General features: G+C 41.4%; 1 protein-coding gene across 2 annotated transcripts in view; it reads left to right on the top strand.

Annotated features, from left to right (window-relative positions):
- Window positions 1–749: 749 nt before the first annotated feature.
- GNAZ (G protein subunit alpha z) overlaps window positions 750–18,633 on the top strand; it is a 52,859-nt gene continuing 34,975 nt past the window's right edge. Inside the window, exons 1-2 of one of the 2 annotated variants that reach the window (XM_018081969.2) lie at window positions 750–1,057; window positions 3,978–4,111. The gene's annotated coding sequence lies outside the window, so the exon portion shown is untranslated. The remainder of the gene's footprint in view (window positions 1,058–3,977; window positions 4,112–18,633) is intronic. The other variant, XM_008925750.3, reaches the window with a different exon arrangement.

The following is an 18,633-nucleotide window of genomic DNA, read 5'->3' as shown; positions in this document are numbered from 1 at the left end:
TGTAGGGGGAAATCAGCTATTTGATCAGGGCTGAAGACTCAACAATGCAACTAGTATTGTAGCTGAAAGGAAAAAGACACAAGGAAAAATGTAAAATATAAATTGGGTAAATCCATTAATGAGATAAAAAGAAAATGATACTCATCGTTAATTTAAAAAAGCCGTAGTAAATTACACACATACAAACGCAAAAGGCAGAAAGGCAAAAGCAGAAGGAAACATATGCCCAATACTGAGAGCAACTGAGTGATGGAAGGAAAGCAAACAGCAGGTGAATCCCGTGTAACTAAAGAAACTGTTTTTTCTCCCGTCACTGCATCATTCCAACACGTATGCGACTTGTTCCCTGTAAAACACGCGCGGTGACAGCACCGCTGGACGCCTCCCAGCCGAGCCGGGCGTCCCCGCGCAGCGCCCGGGGCGGGTCGGCAGAGCCGCGGCATCAGGCCGGCATGCGCGCCGTGCCCCGCTCACATTATGTAATGCGCGAGTGCGGCGGAGCGGGAGCCGGGAACGAGCCCCGACCCGTCTCGTCAACCATCGTGCTCCTTCTGCGCCGGCGGCGGGGCGGGGGCGTGCGGGGCCTAGCGGCGTGCGGGCTGCGGGCCCGGCCGCCCCCCGGGCGGCCAGCAGCAGCGGAGCGGGGCCGGAGCGCAGCCGAGCCGCCCCGCCCGCGGTACCCCCGCGGTTGGCGTGGAAACGGCTGGAGCCCGGCTCCTCCTCAGCCGCCAGCCCCGCGCTCCCCCTGCCCGGCTCCCCGGCGAGAGCGCCGAGCACCTCCCTGTCTCCCGCGGGGGGCCGCCGGACAAGTGCTCCCACCGCCGCCTCTAGAAAATCCCGGGGTTTTACGGTTGTGTTTCGTAGGGAGAAGATGGGAAAGGGCAGGTTCCTGCTCCTGCTGGGGCTGTGGGGTTAGTCCCTGCAGTCGTGGTGTGTCTGCTCGCGGCAAATCGCGGATGCTGATGTGAAAAAGGGCCAAAGCAGAGGAGAGGCGTCAGTGGATGCGAGCGTTTGTACTGATGGATTGAGGAGGTGGAGGCTGCCTGGTGCTGGAGAGGTGAGTGCAATATTCCGCATTTCTTTCTCTCTTAAATCAGTTTGGTGAGGAACATTCCCCTCTCTGTGTATTGCCAAAATAAAAAGGCACTTCTAAAGCAAGAAGAAAAAGATGTCATTTTGCAACAATAAGCTATGATTTTGCTGGATGGAAAAGATGAATGTCACTGTGAGGTAGGAACATTTCACTGTGTGTAGAGAAAAAATAGTAAGGGGAGGCAGGCTGCTGATCCAGTGAAAATGACCTTCTCAAGGGATACTGGCCTTCTGTCAGCTGCTGCTTCATCTTGGGCCCTTTTTCACAAAATTAAGTCATCTCCCTTTCCTAGCCTGGATTATAACCCATCAATATCCAATACCTGAGCCTTAATAAGATCTGTTGCGTTCTCTTAATGATTGAGAAAGATAATAATTCTGCCTGTTGGGAGAAGAACCTCCACGCTATGTAGCACCTCCTCCCAGGGAAATGCAGCCTGGCTACCGTTCTGCCAGAAAAGACTCCTGCTGCCCAATTTCTGTAATAAACCCTCCCGGTAACAGGCACATCTGCTCATTCTAAGGCTGTGTGGCTCTGCAGAGCCTGGATGCGCTCCCTGCCCGTGTGTGCCCATGCATGTGAAGGAATGAGGAGGGTTTATATTAATCTGCACCTGTGGACGGCTCCCATCTGCAGTTGGGAACCACAAGTTTTTCAGTATTTTTGCATTTGCATTTTGGGTGAGTGATTCATGCACAAAACCCCCAACCCTTCAATGTGAGCTGAGAGAGCTGCAGACAAATATGTGTCAGTTTAATTTCTGCTGATAGTACCGATCTGCTTTGGCTCTTGCACTGTAGGAGCTGTTTAACGTGTGTTCTTGTGGGATTTATTCTGGAAGCTACTGACCTATCTCGGCAACATTTGCCTGGGAAGATCTGAGAAAAAAATCATTAGTTTTCCCTTTGGCATTTCTTTGTATTTCTGTGTATCCACTTTCTGATACCCTTCCAGCCCCAATTTGGTTTTTATTTGGGCTCCGTATTTCGCGCCATTGTGGGTCACACCCTTCGAGCGGCCGCCAACATTTCATCCACAGAGGTAATTCCAGCAGGTCACATATTCACAGTGCTGTGAACATCTACCTGTGGATCACAAAAGAGTAAAAATGAGAGTGTGTTTGTGCTTGGGGGAATTTTCCTCTGTGGACATAGACGTTTGAGGTCCAAGCTGATGGCTTAGGTGCTGTTAGAGGCAGAAACAGTCACTTTTCCTCACCAGGGCACACATTTGCAAGCTGAGCAGACACAGCTCTGCAGAGCTGAGAGCGTTGTGCCATTAACTTGCCTGTCTCCAACAAATCATTTGTTTGGAAGCTATCATGCAAAAAGCACAGCTCCCTGCCCTTGGGTAGAGGACATTATTACAGGAGAGGCCTATGTGTATAGAAGGATGAAGTTCCAGTCTTCAAGAAGCCAGTGACAGGTGTAATCAAAACAAAACATCTTAGTTATAAGGCACATTTAGGAGAAAAACTCATGCTATCTCTCATTACCAAAGCACTGACTTGCATTTTCAGAGCAGAATCCCCTTCTGTGTGCATATACATGCTTATAAAGAAAAAAAGCTGATTAATTCTGTGTAAGCCACGGAAATTTCATTCTGACAATGGACCTTACAGAGATGAATAAACTCTGTGTGCTACATAAAGAATGCTGCACCTCTGGCTGAGGATTATGTGCTTGTCACTTCATAGGCCACTGGTGAACAGAGTTGAATAACTCTTCTGGAAGTACTAACTTGAATTTTGTAAGCCTGCAGTACAGTTTAGTGTTTCAGCTACAGGCCTTGGTTTTGAATTTACCAGTGATAATCTAAAAATAACCAGCCAGGTAGCTCAGAAGGACCGAAGTGAAAGTGTTCTGGTTGTCTCAGTTCTGCTTACACACTGATGGAACAAGGTATGGTAAATTTTAGGAAACCTAAGCAGAAACACAAACACAAACCAGAAATTTGTCCCTTCTTCTTAAGGAATCTACCTGCTAAGGGAAGGGGATAAGGATAATAGACAATTCAGCAGGCAATAAAAGCTTAAAGCCTTAAATGGTGAAGTCAGCTCTTCCTCTGCAGCTTAAGCAGATGAGGATTTTGACAGCAGATAGTCCTGGGTGATAACGGCGGCGAGGCAGGAGAAGAGAATGATGTCTTCTTCTTTCTCCCCCTCCAAGAGCTAAAGAAAAATACTCTCAGTTCCTTTGGGTTAAGTCACAGCAATTCCCCTGGTTTCAGAAGAGATTCTCCAGATTTATGTAACTGAAACTGGGAGTTGAATCTCACTAGTTCTGTGTAAAGTTTTGGTCACTGGAGCCGTTGGAAGTTTTGTCCCTGATTTCAGTGGCAGAGCCCAGGCCAGCACCCACAGTTTCACTGACCAGGTTCCCCTCTAGCAACAATGATGTTGAACAGTTTTGTAGCTGATTTCAGTGGGGTCACAGGCTCAGGGACAAATTCAGTAACTCTTTACTTGCATCATAAACTCTAATTCATAAATTATCAGTGATTTGAATCGTATTCTTTTTACTGAGAAAACTGGAGTGTTATTCCCACAAATGCTGTTAAGGTTGGTGTTACACCTTCAGCAGCAACAGCTTCTACAGAAGCAATTAACTATTTTCTTTTATCTAAGAGGACTTTAAAAGCAAAGTCCTTAAAAATCAAAATATTGGCATACTTAGAAAAATCGTATTTATAATTTGAGACAAAAATTGTCTTATTTTTATTAAAAAAGAAGGCTAAATTTTGTTCTTTGTGATCCCCAAAGTATCCAGAATAAATCCACATCCATTACTAGTTAAAACAGATTCCCTTCACTCTAATTGAGAGAATAATTTGACTTATATTTTGTAAGTTATATTCAAATCCACATTTTTATTAAACTTTCCAGAACCCGAGAGTGGTGATTAAGAAGTCCAAATTTCAACTACCATATCGATGAGAGAATAATCCCAAAAGGGAGAAACTAGACTGTTCCAAGCTACCAAAACTGATTCTCTTTGAAAAGTCCCCTGGCAATTTAAGGTATGTGGAATAGACAACATGACAGAGAAGAGCTAAATTCAGCTTTATTTATTCTGTTATTAAATCTGGAGTTGATACATATTAGCAAGTTAAATTCTTTTAGCTTTATTCGAGTGTAATCAAGGACAGAATTTAACCCTTGAAATGAAAGCTACAGAGAAAATACTCTTCTCTCAACTGTTGCTTTTCCCTAACACTGAAGGGCACTGGTGGGGTGGGATGGAAGGAACAGGTCAATGATGGGGCCATCACTTCTGGGTTACCTGGACTTCCAGCATTCGTTACTATTAAAATACATGTAAAATCACAGCTAACAAAACACATGGTAAAATTTCAGAAGGCACCAGCTTTCCATGTGTTTTTTTATTTCTGCAGCTCAGAGAATTTTCTGTGGTTCAGCAGAAACTTGGGTGTCCCCAGAATCCCATTTTATTATCTAGTGCTGGACATCCAATGTGTTGTTGGAGAACAGAGTTTTACTCAACAAATCCTTTTTCCTTCTGCCCTTGTTTTCTCTTTAAGCCCCTTATACCGGAGAGTTGTTTCTCCTCTGGATTGCTAAGTCATCACATCAAAAAGACAAATGTGATAACATTTCCAGACAGGTCTACATTGCAGAAATAGCCCATGAAATTACCAGTGATGGTGCTGGCCAATGGAGAAACATGAAGAGGCAGCTCTGAAAAACTGAGTTCAAATTCTGATTGTTCATTTTGCTCACACACAGGAAGGGTAACGACCAGAAAGCAAATAATAATTTCTTAGGAACTACAGCATGTTAATCTGATATTTTTACAGCTGATTTAATAAATAGTAATTCCCTGGACTTGGCAACTGGAAGGAATTATTCTCATCACTTTTAGATGCCGATAACACGGACATGTACATATGGAGCAGTTGTTAAGGCTTCCCTTTTAGGTGGTGGAGAGAGAAAGAGATTTCTACAATGGAATTAATCAGACTAGGTTTTGACCACTCTCTTGGTGTGAGATGAGCTGACCTCTGGCAATGACTCCTCTGCACTGCCCCTGAGGGAAGCAGGCAGTGATCAGCTCTGAGGTGGCCACCTACATGCACATGCTAAATCTGGGCAGATGGATCCCACTCTTGCTGTCTATATTGTAATGTTTAACCAAGCTTAACTAGTTAATTATGAAGATATTTTCATGGTTCACCATGAATATTTGTAAGTCATAACACAGTTGCTGTTCCCTGCCTACTGACCCTGTTTCCTTGCCAGGAACTGGGCTGGTGCACCAGCCTCCTCCTCTGGCTGGGTCTTACCAACGGGATTGGAAAGACTTCCCTAAAACACGCCCAGTAATCCAAATCTTTTATCCAGTTTTCCCTAGTAATCCAGGCAGTATTCTAGTTTATATTCCCAGTATTTTCCAACCTTATCCAGCCCATGTGGAATAAGCACCTTTATCTCCACAAAGCGCCAAGGCAAACACAGGCAGGCAGCGGCTCAAGTGTTGATGCACAAATCCAGTTGACACAGTTGTGTTGTGGAAGGAAACAACACAATTGAGCTGAATTGATTACAATTCAGTGTCATGGCACAGGAACAAAAGCCCAGCTGGATGTTTAGCTGTGAGAGGGCTTGCTGTTTAGAGGGGTGTGCACCTGGTTATTATACTTCTTCTTTACAAGAGAAATATCTGTGTGATTCAAAAGGATACTTATGTGCCATCTAAGGGAACATCTTTCTGGCAACAATACAATTTGACTTGGGTTTTTTAAATAAAGAGTTTCTTCTCTGAATATTACCAGCCCAAGTCATATAATCCAAATATTTGGAATGTATTAACAAAATATGATTTCTTTTGGATATACAATATCCATTTAAACAAATATGTGAATTAGAGTGTTATTTTCAGTTCAGATGGCTTAGGAGAAAAGAAAGACCAGAGTATTAGCTGTTGCCCTTCTATGCCTATGCTTTGGGATTCAAACCAATACTACAGAAAAGTTTTTTTGTATCATTTAAAGCACTAAGTTCATTAAATTAGTGCATATGATGCTAAGCAAATTAATTCTAAACTAAAATATACCAGAATAAACAGTGTTGCACTGGAGCATCTCTCTGTACTACCAGTGAGTTTATAGTGTCCCACTAAATACCTTGGCAGGAAGATTTTCTCTCAAGATGCCCTTCTGTGCCTGGCCTTGTAAATTTGGGAGAGTTTGGGGTACTATGATAGAAGCCCTTTTGTCGTGGGAAGGTATTTATATATTCTTACAATTGCTAAGAACCTACAGAGCTTTCATTTTGTATTGCTCAGTAATGGTGGAACCTCACCTTAATCAGTCATTTCAGAGTCATGTTTTAAACCTCTTTTTCAATCCATCTATGTCCATGAACAGATAAACTTACCTTAATTTGTAATTCAGTGACATTTATGTTGGTATTTAAAATGATAAGGCTAGCCTACTTCAAATTTGAACACTTGTTCTATTATCATATTGTTTCTGTCCCCTGACTGGATGTGCAATAAGTCCTCTGATTATGTTTCATGCTGTGAACGTTCCCAGAAGCAAATCTGAACTTTGCCTCATGGCTGTGCTTACATAGGTGTGTCAAGTTTGCTTTTTGCATGCATGCTCTCAAAAAGAAATGGAATACTGAAGACTTTATGTATTATTTTTTTTTTTAAGTTACAGGAACAAATTTTTGGCTACTGATTGTAGAGATTAACAGTTGTTTTAAATCAGAAAAGATTTTAGGCTGCTGTTGAGATCAGTACTATATTAGTACAATATTCTTTGATCTCACAGGTCAAGTAAAAATATACAATGGTCTAAACAAGTGAAAGTATCAGGTCTCGACATCGACAGGAGGTAGGAATCTGTGACTGTTAACACTGCAGGTTGCCTGGTTGTAACTGCAGTCCTGAACAGTGCAAATTCTATATAACAGAAATTAAAACACTGATAAAGTAATAACCTACCCTATAGACAAAGCACTGAATTATTGGCTCTGTTACAGTCCCGTTCTCTGTCAGTGCAAGGGGGTTATAAACTAAAATTAAATGTTTACAGAGGATATTACCCTGGCCTGTGACAAGAAAAGCCTCTCTCCTTGTTGTATCCATGGCCTGGCAATTCTACCCCTCTTCCTATTTCTGCAGTCAAGAACAGCCACTGATATTGTGGCCTTTTGGGATCAGACCTGGAAACTGTTTTAATTCATGATGAGATTTAGGCAGCCCAACCTGGCTCTACAATGAAGGCTGGATCACAAAATATTGAGAACATAAACTTCAGACCAAGAGCAGGAGTGTCTGAGTTTCTCTGTATTTTTGACTACTTTATGTTGCTTTTCTAGTTGTGTCTTCTGATACTGGAGAGCAACGAACCCCAAGTAGAAAACATTGGAATATCCTAATCTGGAAGTCATTTAGGCACAATTTTTCTAAGGAATCTGAAAGAAATGGGTGATGCTTATTAAGCAAAAGGATGCTTTACAGGGAAGGTTTGGCACACAGGGATATGGAACTCTGAGAGAACCTTTAACTAACGGGGACTTAATTATCAAATGGTGGGAGAACTTCTCAGTGAGCAGGACAATTACCTTCCTTTTTACTCTCTGAGTGGTTCTACTAATAATATTATCTTAGACTGAGAGAATTTCAGCCAAGTGGAATTCGAGTGAGTACAAAGACAGTAAGGCACTTTCTCATGATCCTATAATCTACATTGGTTCTGTATGGACAGTACACCACAAAAAAGGACCTCTAAGACAGACAAAAAATTAACAATTACCCATTATCACCTATAGGACTATCTTTGACATACAGGGAAAAACCCTGCTCAAGAAAATATCTGTATTTAGGTGTTCAAAAAGTAATTTTATCTGGCATTATCAGGGCAGTGGCAAATTGAAAAAGGCAAGAGTTCTTGATCTTTTCAATTGATGGGAAAGCTCAGATCATTGTCCATGAAAAGCAACAGTTCCCATTCCATACCCAGGCTATGAGTCTGAACTAAAGAGGTTTTATTGGGCTAGAGGTGCCTCCCTACATTATTCTGACTAGGATTACAAAAATGGTCTGACTGGAGAAAAGTGATCAGTTTGGTTGTCAGAGTCAAAAAAGGCTAAATTTGATTAACATCCTAAGAGAATATAGGAACTTCTGCTCATGGGATGACTTCTTATTCCTCACTGAAAATAACTTGGGAGTGAAAGAATTGAGACACTTTCCAGCTTTTTGCTGCAAAATTGTTTTTGAATAACACTGTCTTTTGATGACAACTAGCAGAAATGGCATTAGGAGTGTATCCCCTCACATAATATAGAATAACACAGGCAAATAGCTCAATTATTTCAAAAGGTACTTTTTAAAATAAAATTTGAACTTGCTTTGTCTCTGTTTGCAGCTGGTGTCTAAACTTCAGAGTAAATGATATATGGAGTGTCCCCAGCCCCCAGAAATTAACCTGGTTTCATTTACTTTATGGTGAAATGTGAAAACATTAATAGAGAGAATTGTGAATGTATTATTGTCCTGACAAAATACAGTATCTAGGTGTCTTCATTCTGTATCTTACTCATGGTGTTGTGCTCCTCCCATTACAGGAGTCTGTAATTAATCAAATGCTCTGTACAATTGTAACTTTGGGGTTTGGATACTTTATGTTTTCATGATTAATCCATCAAGATATATTCATAGATCTCACTGCAAGTTTAGATAAACAAGTCAACTCAAGAAAATAATAAAGTGTTTGTAAACACAGTTTTAAAGGAGGGCAGAAGGAATGCTGTCAATCTGCACAGCACTGTTCTTACTCAGCTATGAGATAGGGAGTGCAAATGGAATTCCTTGGACATGGTGTTTATTATCTGTCCTTGCCTATGTTGTGAAGATTTATAGTTGTTGGAGGTATGTTAAGAGTACATCAATCTCCTTGTTTACTCGGTATCTTCATCTGTTTTGTCAGAAGCATCAATTATAGATTCCATATTTTCTAAAATGTAATTTAAAGAATGTATTTTTCCAGAGTTCTCTAGGTATAAAGTACACCTGAAATACTACTTTTCACTACAAATAACTTCTTAAGCTTGTATTAGGGTTGGTCAGGTGCAAGTGGAGATCAATAGAATATGAACAGTAGAAGGTCAAGATTGAAAGTCTTCAGAAAATAATGTCTAGGACTTGGCTCTTCCTTTTAACTTTTGCAGAAGCCTTTAGAAATGTCACCCTTGTCAGTGAGCTCCCTCCTGCAACCAACACAAAAAACGGGAAGGGACAGTTAAAATTCTTTTTGTGCAGGACACCCATTGAAGCTACTTAACAACAGACATGAGAATCTGAAATACAAACCAAAATTGTACCTCACTCTTAAGAACTAAAAAAAGTTCTCAGAATAGTCAAGGAGACCTGATGAGTATTGTGGTGACAGTACATTGGCTTGTTCAGTGCTGTGCCTGTGTCTCTAAAAGAGCAGAACTACTTAAAACTTGTAATGGTGGTTTCTCTGATGCCCAGAGCCTTCAGTGGGCAGAGAAGTGACACAAATAGGGATTTATTCCTCCTGAGGTATTTGGTGCACAATCTGCTTTGGGAGGAGGAGGCTGCTAGTGAGTGTGTGTCAGTGGCACTGCATCCTAACGGGATTGCTGCCAGCTGGAAGAGATTGAAACAAGGTTGGAATTGCTGAGAGGTGGGTTGGGCTGAAAGCTGTGTCAGCTGTGAGCTCTGTAACTGGGGCCTGCTTTTGTGCCTTTGGTAGAGTGGGAAGACACCTTAGCAGGCATTTTCCTGGAGCTGAGAGGTAGGAAATTTTATGTGCCTTGGTTTCTGGAATGCCTGTAGCTTTTTGGGTTGATAGCAGATCGTGAGTTGTTCTCTTACTACTAAGATGCATCCTGGAGGGGAATTTTTCAGCCTGGCAATGACAAAGATGGAAGATGTTTGAAAGTCACAGATGGCATTAAGAGGCAGTAACTCTTGTCGTCTTTTCATAGTTAAAATACTAATTTTAATACCTCAATTTAAAAGTCTTGAGGAATGCTCTAAATGAACCAAAACACAGCTATGATTTTAAGCACAGTTCTCCTGGAAAGCCTCAAGTAGTTACCAGGCCAGGAATGATATGAATCCTAACCAGGGGTACCCAAGATCACTGAAAATGCAGAACCCCCACCCCTGTCAGCTCTCAGAGGTGTCCTTGTACTCCTTTAACAAAGCTTTCAAGATAAATCACTGTTCTGCTGTGCATTGTGAATATTGGCCCCCACTTGGTAAATCTGCTTTCTGAGTTCCGTGTGGATTGGGAAGCTGGAATCCAGACAATTGGGAAGCTGGAATCCAGACAATTGGGAAGCTGGAATCCAGACAATTGGGAAGCTGGAATCCAGACAATTGGGAAGCTGGAATCCAGACAATTGGGAAGCTGGAATCCAGACAATTGGGAAGCTGGAATCCAGACAATTGGGAAGCTGGAATCCAGACAATTGGGAAGCTGGAATCCAGACAATTGGGAAGCTGGAATCCAAACAATTGGGAAGCTGGAATCCAGGCAGCTCCAAGAGCTTTTGCTCTGTTCTGACCTAATATGCCTTGCTGAGACATTTGTGTGTGACCTGTCCTCTGAAGGATGGGTGTGCTCTGGGGAACCTCCAGCATTTGTATTTTGTTGTCCCAGATCTGTGCCTGTTTCCCATCGTTGTTTTTACAAAAGTATCAACAATAGATTTTTAGCGAGCGAAAAGATGGTGACTCATCTGCTTTTTTGCTGCATCTCATGTGTGTGAAACACGGAATGCTAACTAGGATAGTTAGGAATCAGGGGTAAAATTCCAGCTTTATGTGCCATCTTAATAGTAGGATAGAGTGTTACCATAAGTATTTTTTCCTGGTAATATGAGAAATGAATAACTAAGGATCCATTGCTGAATAATGAATAAACTAAAGGCTCGATTAGCACCTTTCAGCTTTAAGATAATTTTAGTGCCACAGCTATTTGAGTCATGAAGAGATGTCACTGAGAGTAAAATGAACAAAAGAGCAGCCATCTGAAATGCTGCTGCTAAACCTGTGCTGTGAGGGTAGTGTTGTGTGTTTGGCTGGTTAGCAAAGCTCTCCCTTGAGCTCTTAGGACATCCTCAGGCAGAAGAAAACCTGCCAAATTTGGGGGTTTTACTCTTAACAGTAGCAGTAGATCATGTGTGTAGTATGATAAATGAACCTGTCAGTTCTCAATGGTTGATTCAAGAGCCTACTTGGAACAAAATGAACGAAATGGTAAGGGTCACAAAATGGTGAGCTGATAACTGTGTGCCTTAAAGAAGGGAAGAGGATTCTAGCTGAGAGCTGATACAAAAGGGAAACTCTTCTGACCTCAGCAAAGGAGAACTTGTACAATAGGAGAGACAAATTATTTGCAGACAGAATCAAAGGGCTAAGGGATTAGTAAAAATATAGAAATTTTGGTTGCATGACTAGGAAGTTTGCAGGACTATAGAGAATAAAAAATTTGTGATTGGGGGGAAAATATCTGAATGGTGAAAATGCCCTTACATACAACACAGCTTGAATAGGAGCAGTAATTACCCTCCTTCCCTTCTCTCTCCACACACAGAGGTGTACACAAAAAAGTACTTCAGGGTTAATGAAACACCAAAAAAATCATCAGTATGTGTAACAAAATTTGAAGCTACAACTGCTAATAGTACCAGTAGTAGTACAGTTACCAGTGCACAGCTGAAAAATAACACAGGATCAAGAAAAAGTATTGGATTTTGATTTATCTCTAATAACAAAAATAAATCCAGGTATCATTTATGTGTTTCAGGTTTGGGAAAAAATAACTATTTGCAAACTTGCTTGAGGCTGAAAAATAACAACTTTGCCCAGCTAGATCTAAGTCATGGTACTCCCATGTTAAATACCAGATTCAACATCCACACAGGCTTCCTCAAAAGATGGACTTAGATTTAGCAGCTCATTTTGTTACCTATCTGTTTTAAAAACAATTCATATAAACCAATATACAAAACCTACTGGTTTATGTTTGCTTTATACACAAAAATCTATTCTTGGAATGATATGAAAGTGATCCACAATATTGACAAAATTGGAGTAGCCCTATGAACATGTGAAGCCATCCTGACCGAATTTTGTCACAGTACGACTCAAAATGTATGTGCTCAGATTTGGCTTCTGTTCCTCTAAGGTTGATGAGACTTATGAACAAGCACACATAGTGAATACAGCAGAAGCCAGGCTTGGAACATGTGCACATAACAGGGAAATCAGTATTAAAACAATGAGACTGACCCTTCAGTATCTCCTCGTAACGCAGCAAGGACAAGATCAGAGAAAAATGGGCAGCTGAAAGTTAAACTATTCCATTTCTTATCTATTCTGACAAGAGTTCTCAGTGTAGATATTCGTGTATAAGAAGAGTATGAACCATGCACTAAATTTTCATCAGTAAAACCATCTCCATTGCTGGCACTTAGTATCCTGCTTGCAGTGTTTTTAAACACATTATGTTTATTTTCATCCTGTTCAAAACCGGATACAGGCACATTAAAAACCCACTCAAGTACAAACCCACTACTTTTTGTGGTAAGTGGATCAGAGCCACAGCACTTCACAGGGTTTGGGATGTTTTTATTCTCATTTTTCCCTTAACAAATACCACTGTCATTGTTTCTGATGAGGAAGAACTACAAATACCCCAAAGTGTCACTTACAGGCTGCCATTTCACCACAACTGTTTAAGTTCCTCTAGCTCATATTGCAGTCTCATTTAGTGCCACACAGAAATATTCTTCATCTCAGTACTAAAAATAAGGTTGAATAAGAGGAAAAATCTAACATTTCTTAAGAAACTTAAATCTTCAGGGTGTGAGTAAGGAAAAACACTGAGAATATTGCTAGAGATGGTTGCACTGCTGCTCTGGCTTTGTTCTCTGGATGAATCAGGCCTTCAGTCTCTTCAGATAGTTTAACCTGCATTTCATCCCCAACCAACTTGCTTAGTAAGAGACATTTTCAAAGTCTGATGAAAGGAATTCAACCACTCCAGTGTTCTCTAATGTTCAGTTCAACATAAGCCTCTCCCAGTCTCTAGTTGGGAGCCAGCACGGAGTGACTCGGATCCCTCTGGCTTGTGGTGGTGGGTGTGGAACTGCAGCAAGTGCAGCTGGGGTGTGAGGAAGGTGTGATCACCCTCCAGAGAGAGGGAATCGGGAAGGAGAGACCGAAGAGAAATCCTAGAAGCTGCTAAACCTCAAAAGGATGTTGGGTTCTTTACGGCAGCAGCAGTTTGTGGGTGGTGGGGTTTTGTGTTGGTGTTTTGTTTTGTTTTCAGGGGGAGGTGTTAGTGGAGGAAAAATGGTAGCTGAAGAAGTTGATGCATCAGATACAAAGGCCTTTTTGCCTTACTGTGAGTGAAAAGGAACTTAGTTTCTATAGGTCTGTACAGAACTTTATCCAGATGGCAAAATGCTGTAAAAAATGTCTTGGCTTGGCTTTTGAAAGCGGGAACTTATTCACCATTGTACAGTACTGTACTCAATGTTGGTGGCTGCAGTTATGTCTGGGAAGTAGACGGGTATCTGTGGTTTGGATTGGGCACAAAGCAATTTCATATCAAAACCAGAACGTGGGTAACTTCCTTCATATTCAGCTTATAAAAAAAGGTCCTTTGAATCAGAGAGGAACTCCAACAAGGGCTCAGCTGTCTGAGATGTACCTGCTGAAGCTCCTGCATGCAGCAGGATTGTACGACTGTCAAAGCTTCTGAATTTCAAAAGAGAAGCAGAATGAGACCAGGCGTGGGCTGCAGCTCTAATCTGTGCCTGGTAGCATCCAAGTCCTCTCCCATGAGTCACATTTCTGAGAACATGGTGGATTCTCTTTACCCTCTTGGGATTTTTTTTTTTGCCCTGGACTGCAGTCTAATACTTCTTTTGCTCATCTCCGTTCTGTGGATAAAATCATGTTTAATATGAGTTGTTTAAATGAAACCTAGAAAATCCACAGTTCTGATGTAGATACTTTCTGACATAGCTCCTATGGTTAATTTTATGTGTGGCCCAGGGCTGGAAATTGCTGTCTACCCTACCTACCAAATTCATCCCTGGTGATAGCCCTGCCTTTTATATTGATATCCACACTACTTCTTCCTTTCTTTCTCTTTTTATATTAGGAACAGCATTTTAATCTGTGATTCTGTCTTCTTGTGAGGCTGATAACCTGACAAACCTACTGAAGTTTTCTTTTTCCTTCTCCAAGTTAGACTATCATGAGAATTACTGGCTTTATTCTTTCGCTGTCCTGCCTTCCTCTCCTACTCTTTTCCATTTGGACCACTCTGATGCTCTTCCTGTATCACGTTGCTCTTTCCTCTCATGCTTTCATTGAGCTGCTGTCTCGGAACTCCCTTATGCTGTTCTCTTTTCAGTGAATCTTCTCTATTCCTTCTTTGCCTTTATCTCCTGTTGCTAACTTGCTGCTCCTGCAAACTCATTCAATCTATGGCTGTTTTTCTGTTTTTCCATTCACTGAGGTTCCTTTGATTTGTTCTCTGTGAAACATTACTCATTCTCTGTTGCTTAGTTCCCAACTTTAACTATCATATTGCCAGTCCTCTTCCCCCAAGCTCTCACCAAGCCTCTCTGGGAGTTCAGTGTTTGTTACTTCTACTGAAACAGTTTCTTCTGTTTTGCTTTCCTCCTTCCAAAACCTTTTGCTCTGCCTCTCCCTGCAAGGTCTGTCTTGCCAACTTTACAGTCCTGCTTCACTCTCAACAATGTCCTTTTTCTAGCATAGCCATTCTTCTGATGTCTGATGATTAAGGGGACTTCTTCCACTATGGATTTATTCTCTCTTCTTTTTTTCCTCCTAGTGTAATTAAATTCCATATGTGCAGACCCATCCTTACAGCTTCTGACTCAATCTTTTCCCACTGGTCTTTTTTTTCCCTTCTGTGTGCAGATTTCTGATTTTCTGCCAGTGTGATATAGTAAGATGTGCCCATCTGCTCTTCTCGCCTCATCTTTCCTTCCTCTATTGCTGTCTCTTCCCTCTTCTTCTCATGGATACAGGAATTTCTCACATCCTGTGTTTACATACCATTCAGTTTGCCCTAGAAATCCTACCTAGCTTCTGTGACTTTACTCTCCCCTTCTTTGCCTTAATTTTTGCCTCTCGTCTGGTTCTTTTTCTGAAAACACAAAACCAGAACAATTGTGATATATTTCTGTTTAGAATCTCCAAGATGCTTTCTTACACGTCATCCCAGATAAAACTTGTCTGTTGTTTCCATGATTTCCAATTTACTGAAGTCTTTTCCTTGCTTCTTGCTTGGCCTCGAGCTTCAATCTTTGGATCTGCACTGGCTGCTTTTCTCTATCACATTAAATAAACTTCCTGTCTTCAGGACACTCTTATCTGTACCAGGCTCTCATGTTCTCGCTACAGAGATTCTGATTAGCTTGTACCTGTCACTGGAACAGCCTAAAACAAGCATGGTTTTGCTCTGTTATGTGACCTTTTATGCACAGGATGAGAAACTTTCTTTTACAAGGCTGCACTGTTACCCTGTTTCAAGTCCTTCTTTAACTTTGTTTTGCTATAACTACTAAAATGTCCTTATCTTTCATAAGTAGTGTGCAATAAGGTTGAATGATGATGTGAAATTTGCCACCATATTCATGACCAAACCCAATGTTTACCAGTGCTTTTCTTTATGTAATAAAATAATCTCCTTAGGTTCTGTAAGATCGATGAACCAGCAGCCCTGTGGTATGGGAGTCAGCTCTTGAATCACCCACATAAGGGTTATGATGAAAGCTAAACAGCAACTCTAATGAAGACATAACCTGCACCACTGTCATCCCCCGAGGTGCTTACACAGCACTCAGTGGGTACTGCCTTTTGTTTGGTGCTTGACTACACATTTTTAAATGAGTCTGATGTTTGTGTGTCCCTAAAGCAGATGTTCTGGGTGTTGGTTCTTCTCGCCCTTGTCCAGCAGCCAGGATTTTTGCACACCCACTGTTAGACCCTCTGTAATATTCTTGTTCTTGTAATGCTTCTTTAGGGAAGTCCAAAGGTCACCTCTAAACTGGCTGCTGTGGCAGAGTCTGGGCTCAGTGAAAGCGCTGGGAAGCACCAGCAGCTCCCTGGGCAGTCCTGGCACTGCTCTGGGTTTTCAGCAACACAATTCAGAACAGAACTGGTGTATCTGTGGCTCTGTTCAAGGATCAGTCACTGTGATGTATTGGTTGAATTGCTAAAACAGATCAGGATTTAAATACCTATCAGGTGTTTTAGTTATTAGTGCTTTATTTTTCCTTCTTTGTCTTTCAAATTTCAATGATTGTCTAAAGAGAATGTCAGTAATGTCTGTGACCAGTTCTAAAACAACCTTATTCGATAATAAATGGGCTTTAATCACCATGCATTAAACAGTAAACTAATTTCTGTGAATTTATTTCAACCTTGTATTTCTAATGCATGAATGTCTGGGACTCCTTCTGGCTGCTCTCCTGGATTCAAAAATCTGGACCAATTTTCCTATTCCTTTTAAGCCTCAGTTCCTCATTCTCTCTCAGAAAAAACCCAACCAGAAAATCCTGCTTAGTAGAGCACTTGACTTCTTCCTGAGTAAACTACCTTGGGTATTTCCTGATATATCACAGTCCCTCGTGTCTTCTCTTTGGTTAATAGCACAAGAAGTGACTGAAAGTTTAAACCTGCAGAAATAAGGTTTTGTTAAAGTACAGGAACCCTCAGTGGATGTGTACAATCATTAGGGACTGATTCCAGCAGGTTGGCTTACACCTGTAAGTCTGAGACGTGTCCTGTGCCACTTCTGCCTACATTGACTTGCCTTTGCTTTTACACGGGCACGTGTTTGAACAGGCGGGTCCAACACCTTTAGACTCTGGGATAAGTGAGGAGAAAGAAGTGATCAGAATCAATGAGCTGGGAAAGTACAGCTTGGGTAAGGTTTTGCTTTCTTCCTCTGATAGTGCATGTTCTGTAATACTGAATTGAATATCAGTCCTGAATTAGCAAAGATTGCCAGCAACTGTAACCAAATCTGCTGGGGAAAGCTTGCTGCAACCTTTTCAACTTCACTTTGTTTTCTTAAATTAGTACTACTGGGGAAAAAATTATATGTATCATCTGGCTACTGGGATGAAAATATGGTAAAGACCCAAATAAGATTAGGCTCCCAAAGCTCTGTGTGTGTGTGTGGGCTGGTGGTCATGAAGCTAAATTATCAGACTACTGGTACCACTGGCATTTGAGGGATAATACAGCTTTGTGCCGACAATTCCAGCTGAAATTCCTGCTGCCAGCAGCACACAGTATGCACAGTGCTGTGCTGCCTGTGACAGTCACAGCCCTTGGCTTTATTCTTGGCCTGGGAACCAGCTCCTTTCTGCAGGATCAGGGGGGAACATCTCTCAAGGCAGGTTCTGTAACTCTGTGTTCCACGATGACATGTCAGTAGTTTAATGCATCCAGAGACAGTACTTGGATCTTTCCTTATGGAAATATTTACAACTGAATTGTGGTGGTGTGTCATTCCCCTTCCCTATCCCTCCCCTCCCCTGGCTGCTGTTACTCGGGAACACGATGAGAAAAGAGGTGTGTGCTTATGATTACACACAGAGCAGAGGGATCAGGAGTGATGGGTGGGGGCAAAGAGCAAGCCTTGATCAGAAAGCAACAATAAAGACTGGTTTTATTGGCTATGAATGGGTGGCCAGAGGAACATGCTGGCACTAAACAGCCTGCTCAGGTAAATGGGCTTCAACAGTTTGATGTGATAACCAGTGCAGCATTTTGTTCAAGCATCCTTCCCACTCCAGAAATTACCCATGTAGCATTCCCTACTCCTCTGATAATGGAAATAATCACTGTTAGCTCAGGACTGGGGGCATGTTAAATTTATCTTGGGGGAAAAACAACCCATTCTAATCACAAGACAGCCCATCTATGTCATGAGATTTAACAAGTATGTTTTCTTAACATTTTGAGCAGCTTCAGTTGTCAGTAGAAGACAGATGTATTAGTTTAGATACACATTTACAGTATAATCTGGTCATTCAAATAATGAGATTTCTTTAAACAAGCTTTAGACAAGTGTGCACAGTGAAAGGAAGAACAGGGCTTTCCATTAGAGTAACTGAAAAGACTCTTAACTAATTAGAAGCTTACAACCATGAAACACTTGCATGTTTAACATGAAATCAGAATCAGAACAAATTCTAGACAGCCTTATTTTCTGAGTGTATTCCAAGAAAAAGTAAACCTGGTGAGAGGCAGTTCATCTGTATGTAGCCAGGACAGTAAACTCTAGTAATGTAATAGTTTGTGGAGTTATTATCTTCCTGAATTTTAAAAGGTAATGACTATGACTGTGGAAGATCTTTTCACTGTCCGTGGAAAAACTTATTCAAATAAATCAAACTTTCTTACTGTAGTGACTATTTGAAAATAGTGTCTACTACTCTGCTTTACAAAGCAATGTGATCACCTCATTATATT

The sequence above is a fragment of the Manacus vitellinus genome, unplaced genomic scaffold, assembly GCF_001715985.3.
Source record: "Manacus vitellinus isolate BGI_N305 unplaced genomic scaffold, ASM171598v3 scaffold_58_pilon, whole genome shotgun sequence".
NCBI lineage: Eukaryota > Metazoa > Chordata > Aves > Passeriformes > Pipridae > Manacus > Manacus vitellinus.
The sequence above is the reverse complement of the archived record's forward strand: the minus strand, read 5'-3'. Positions and strand labels throughout refer to the sequence as shown.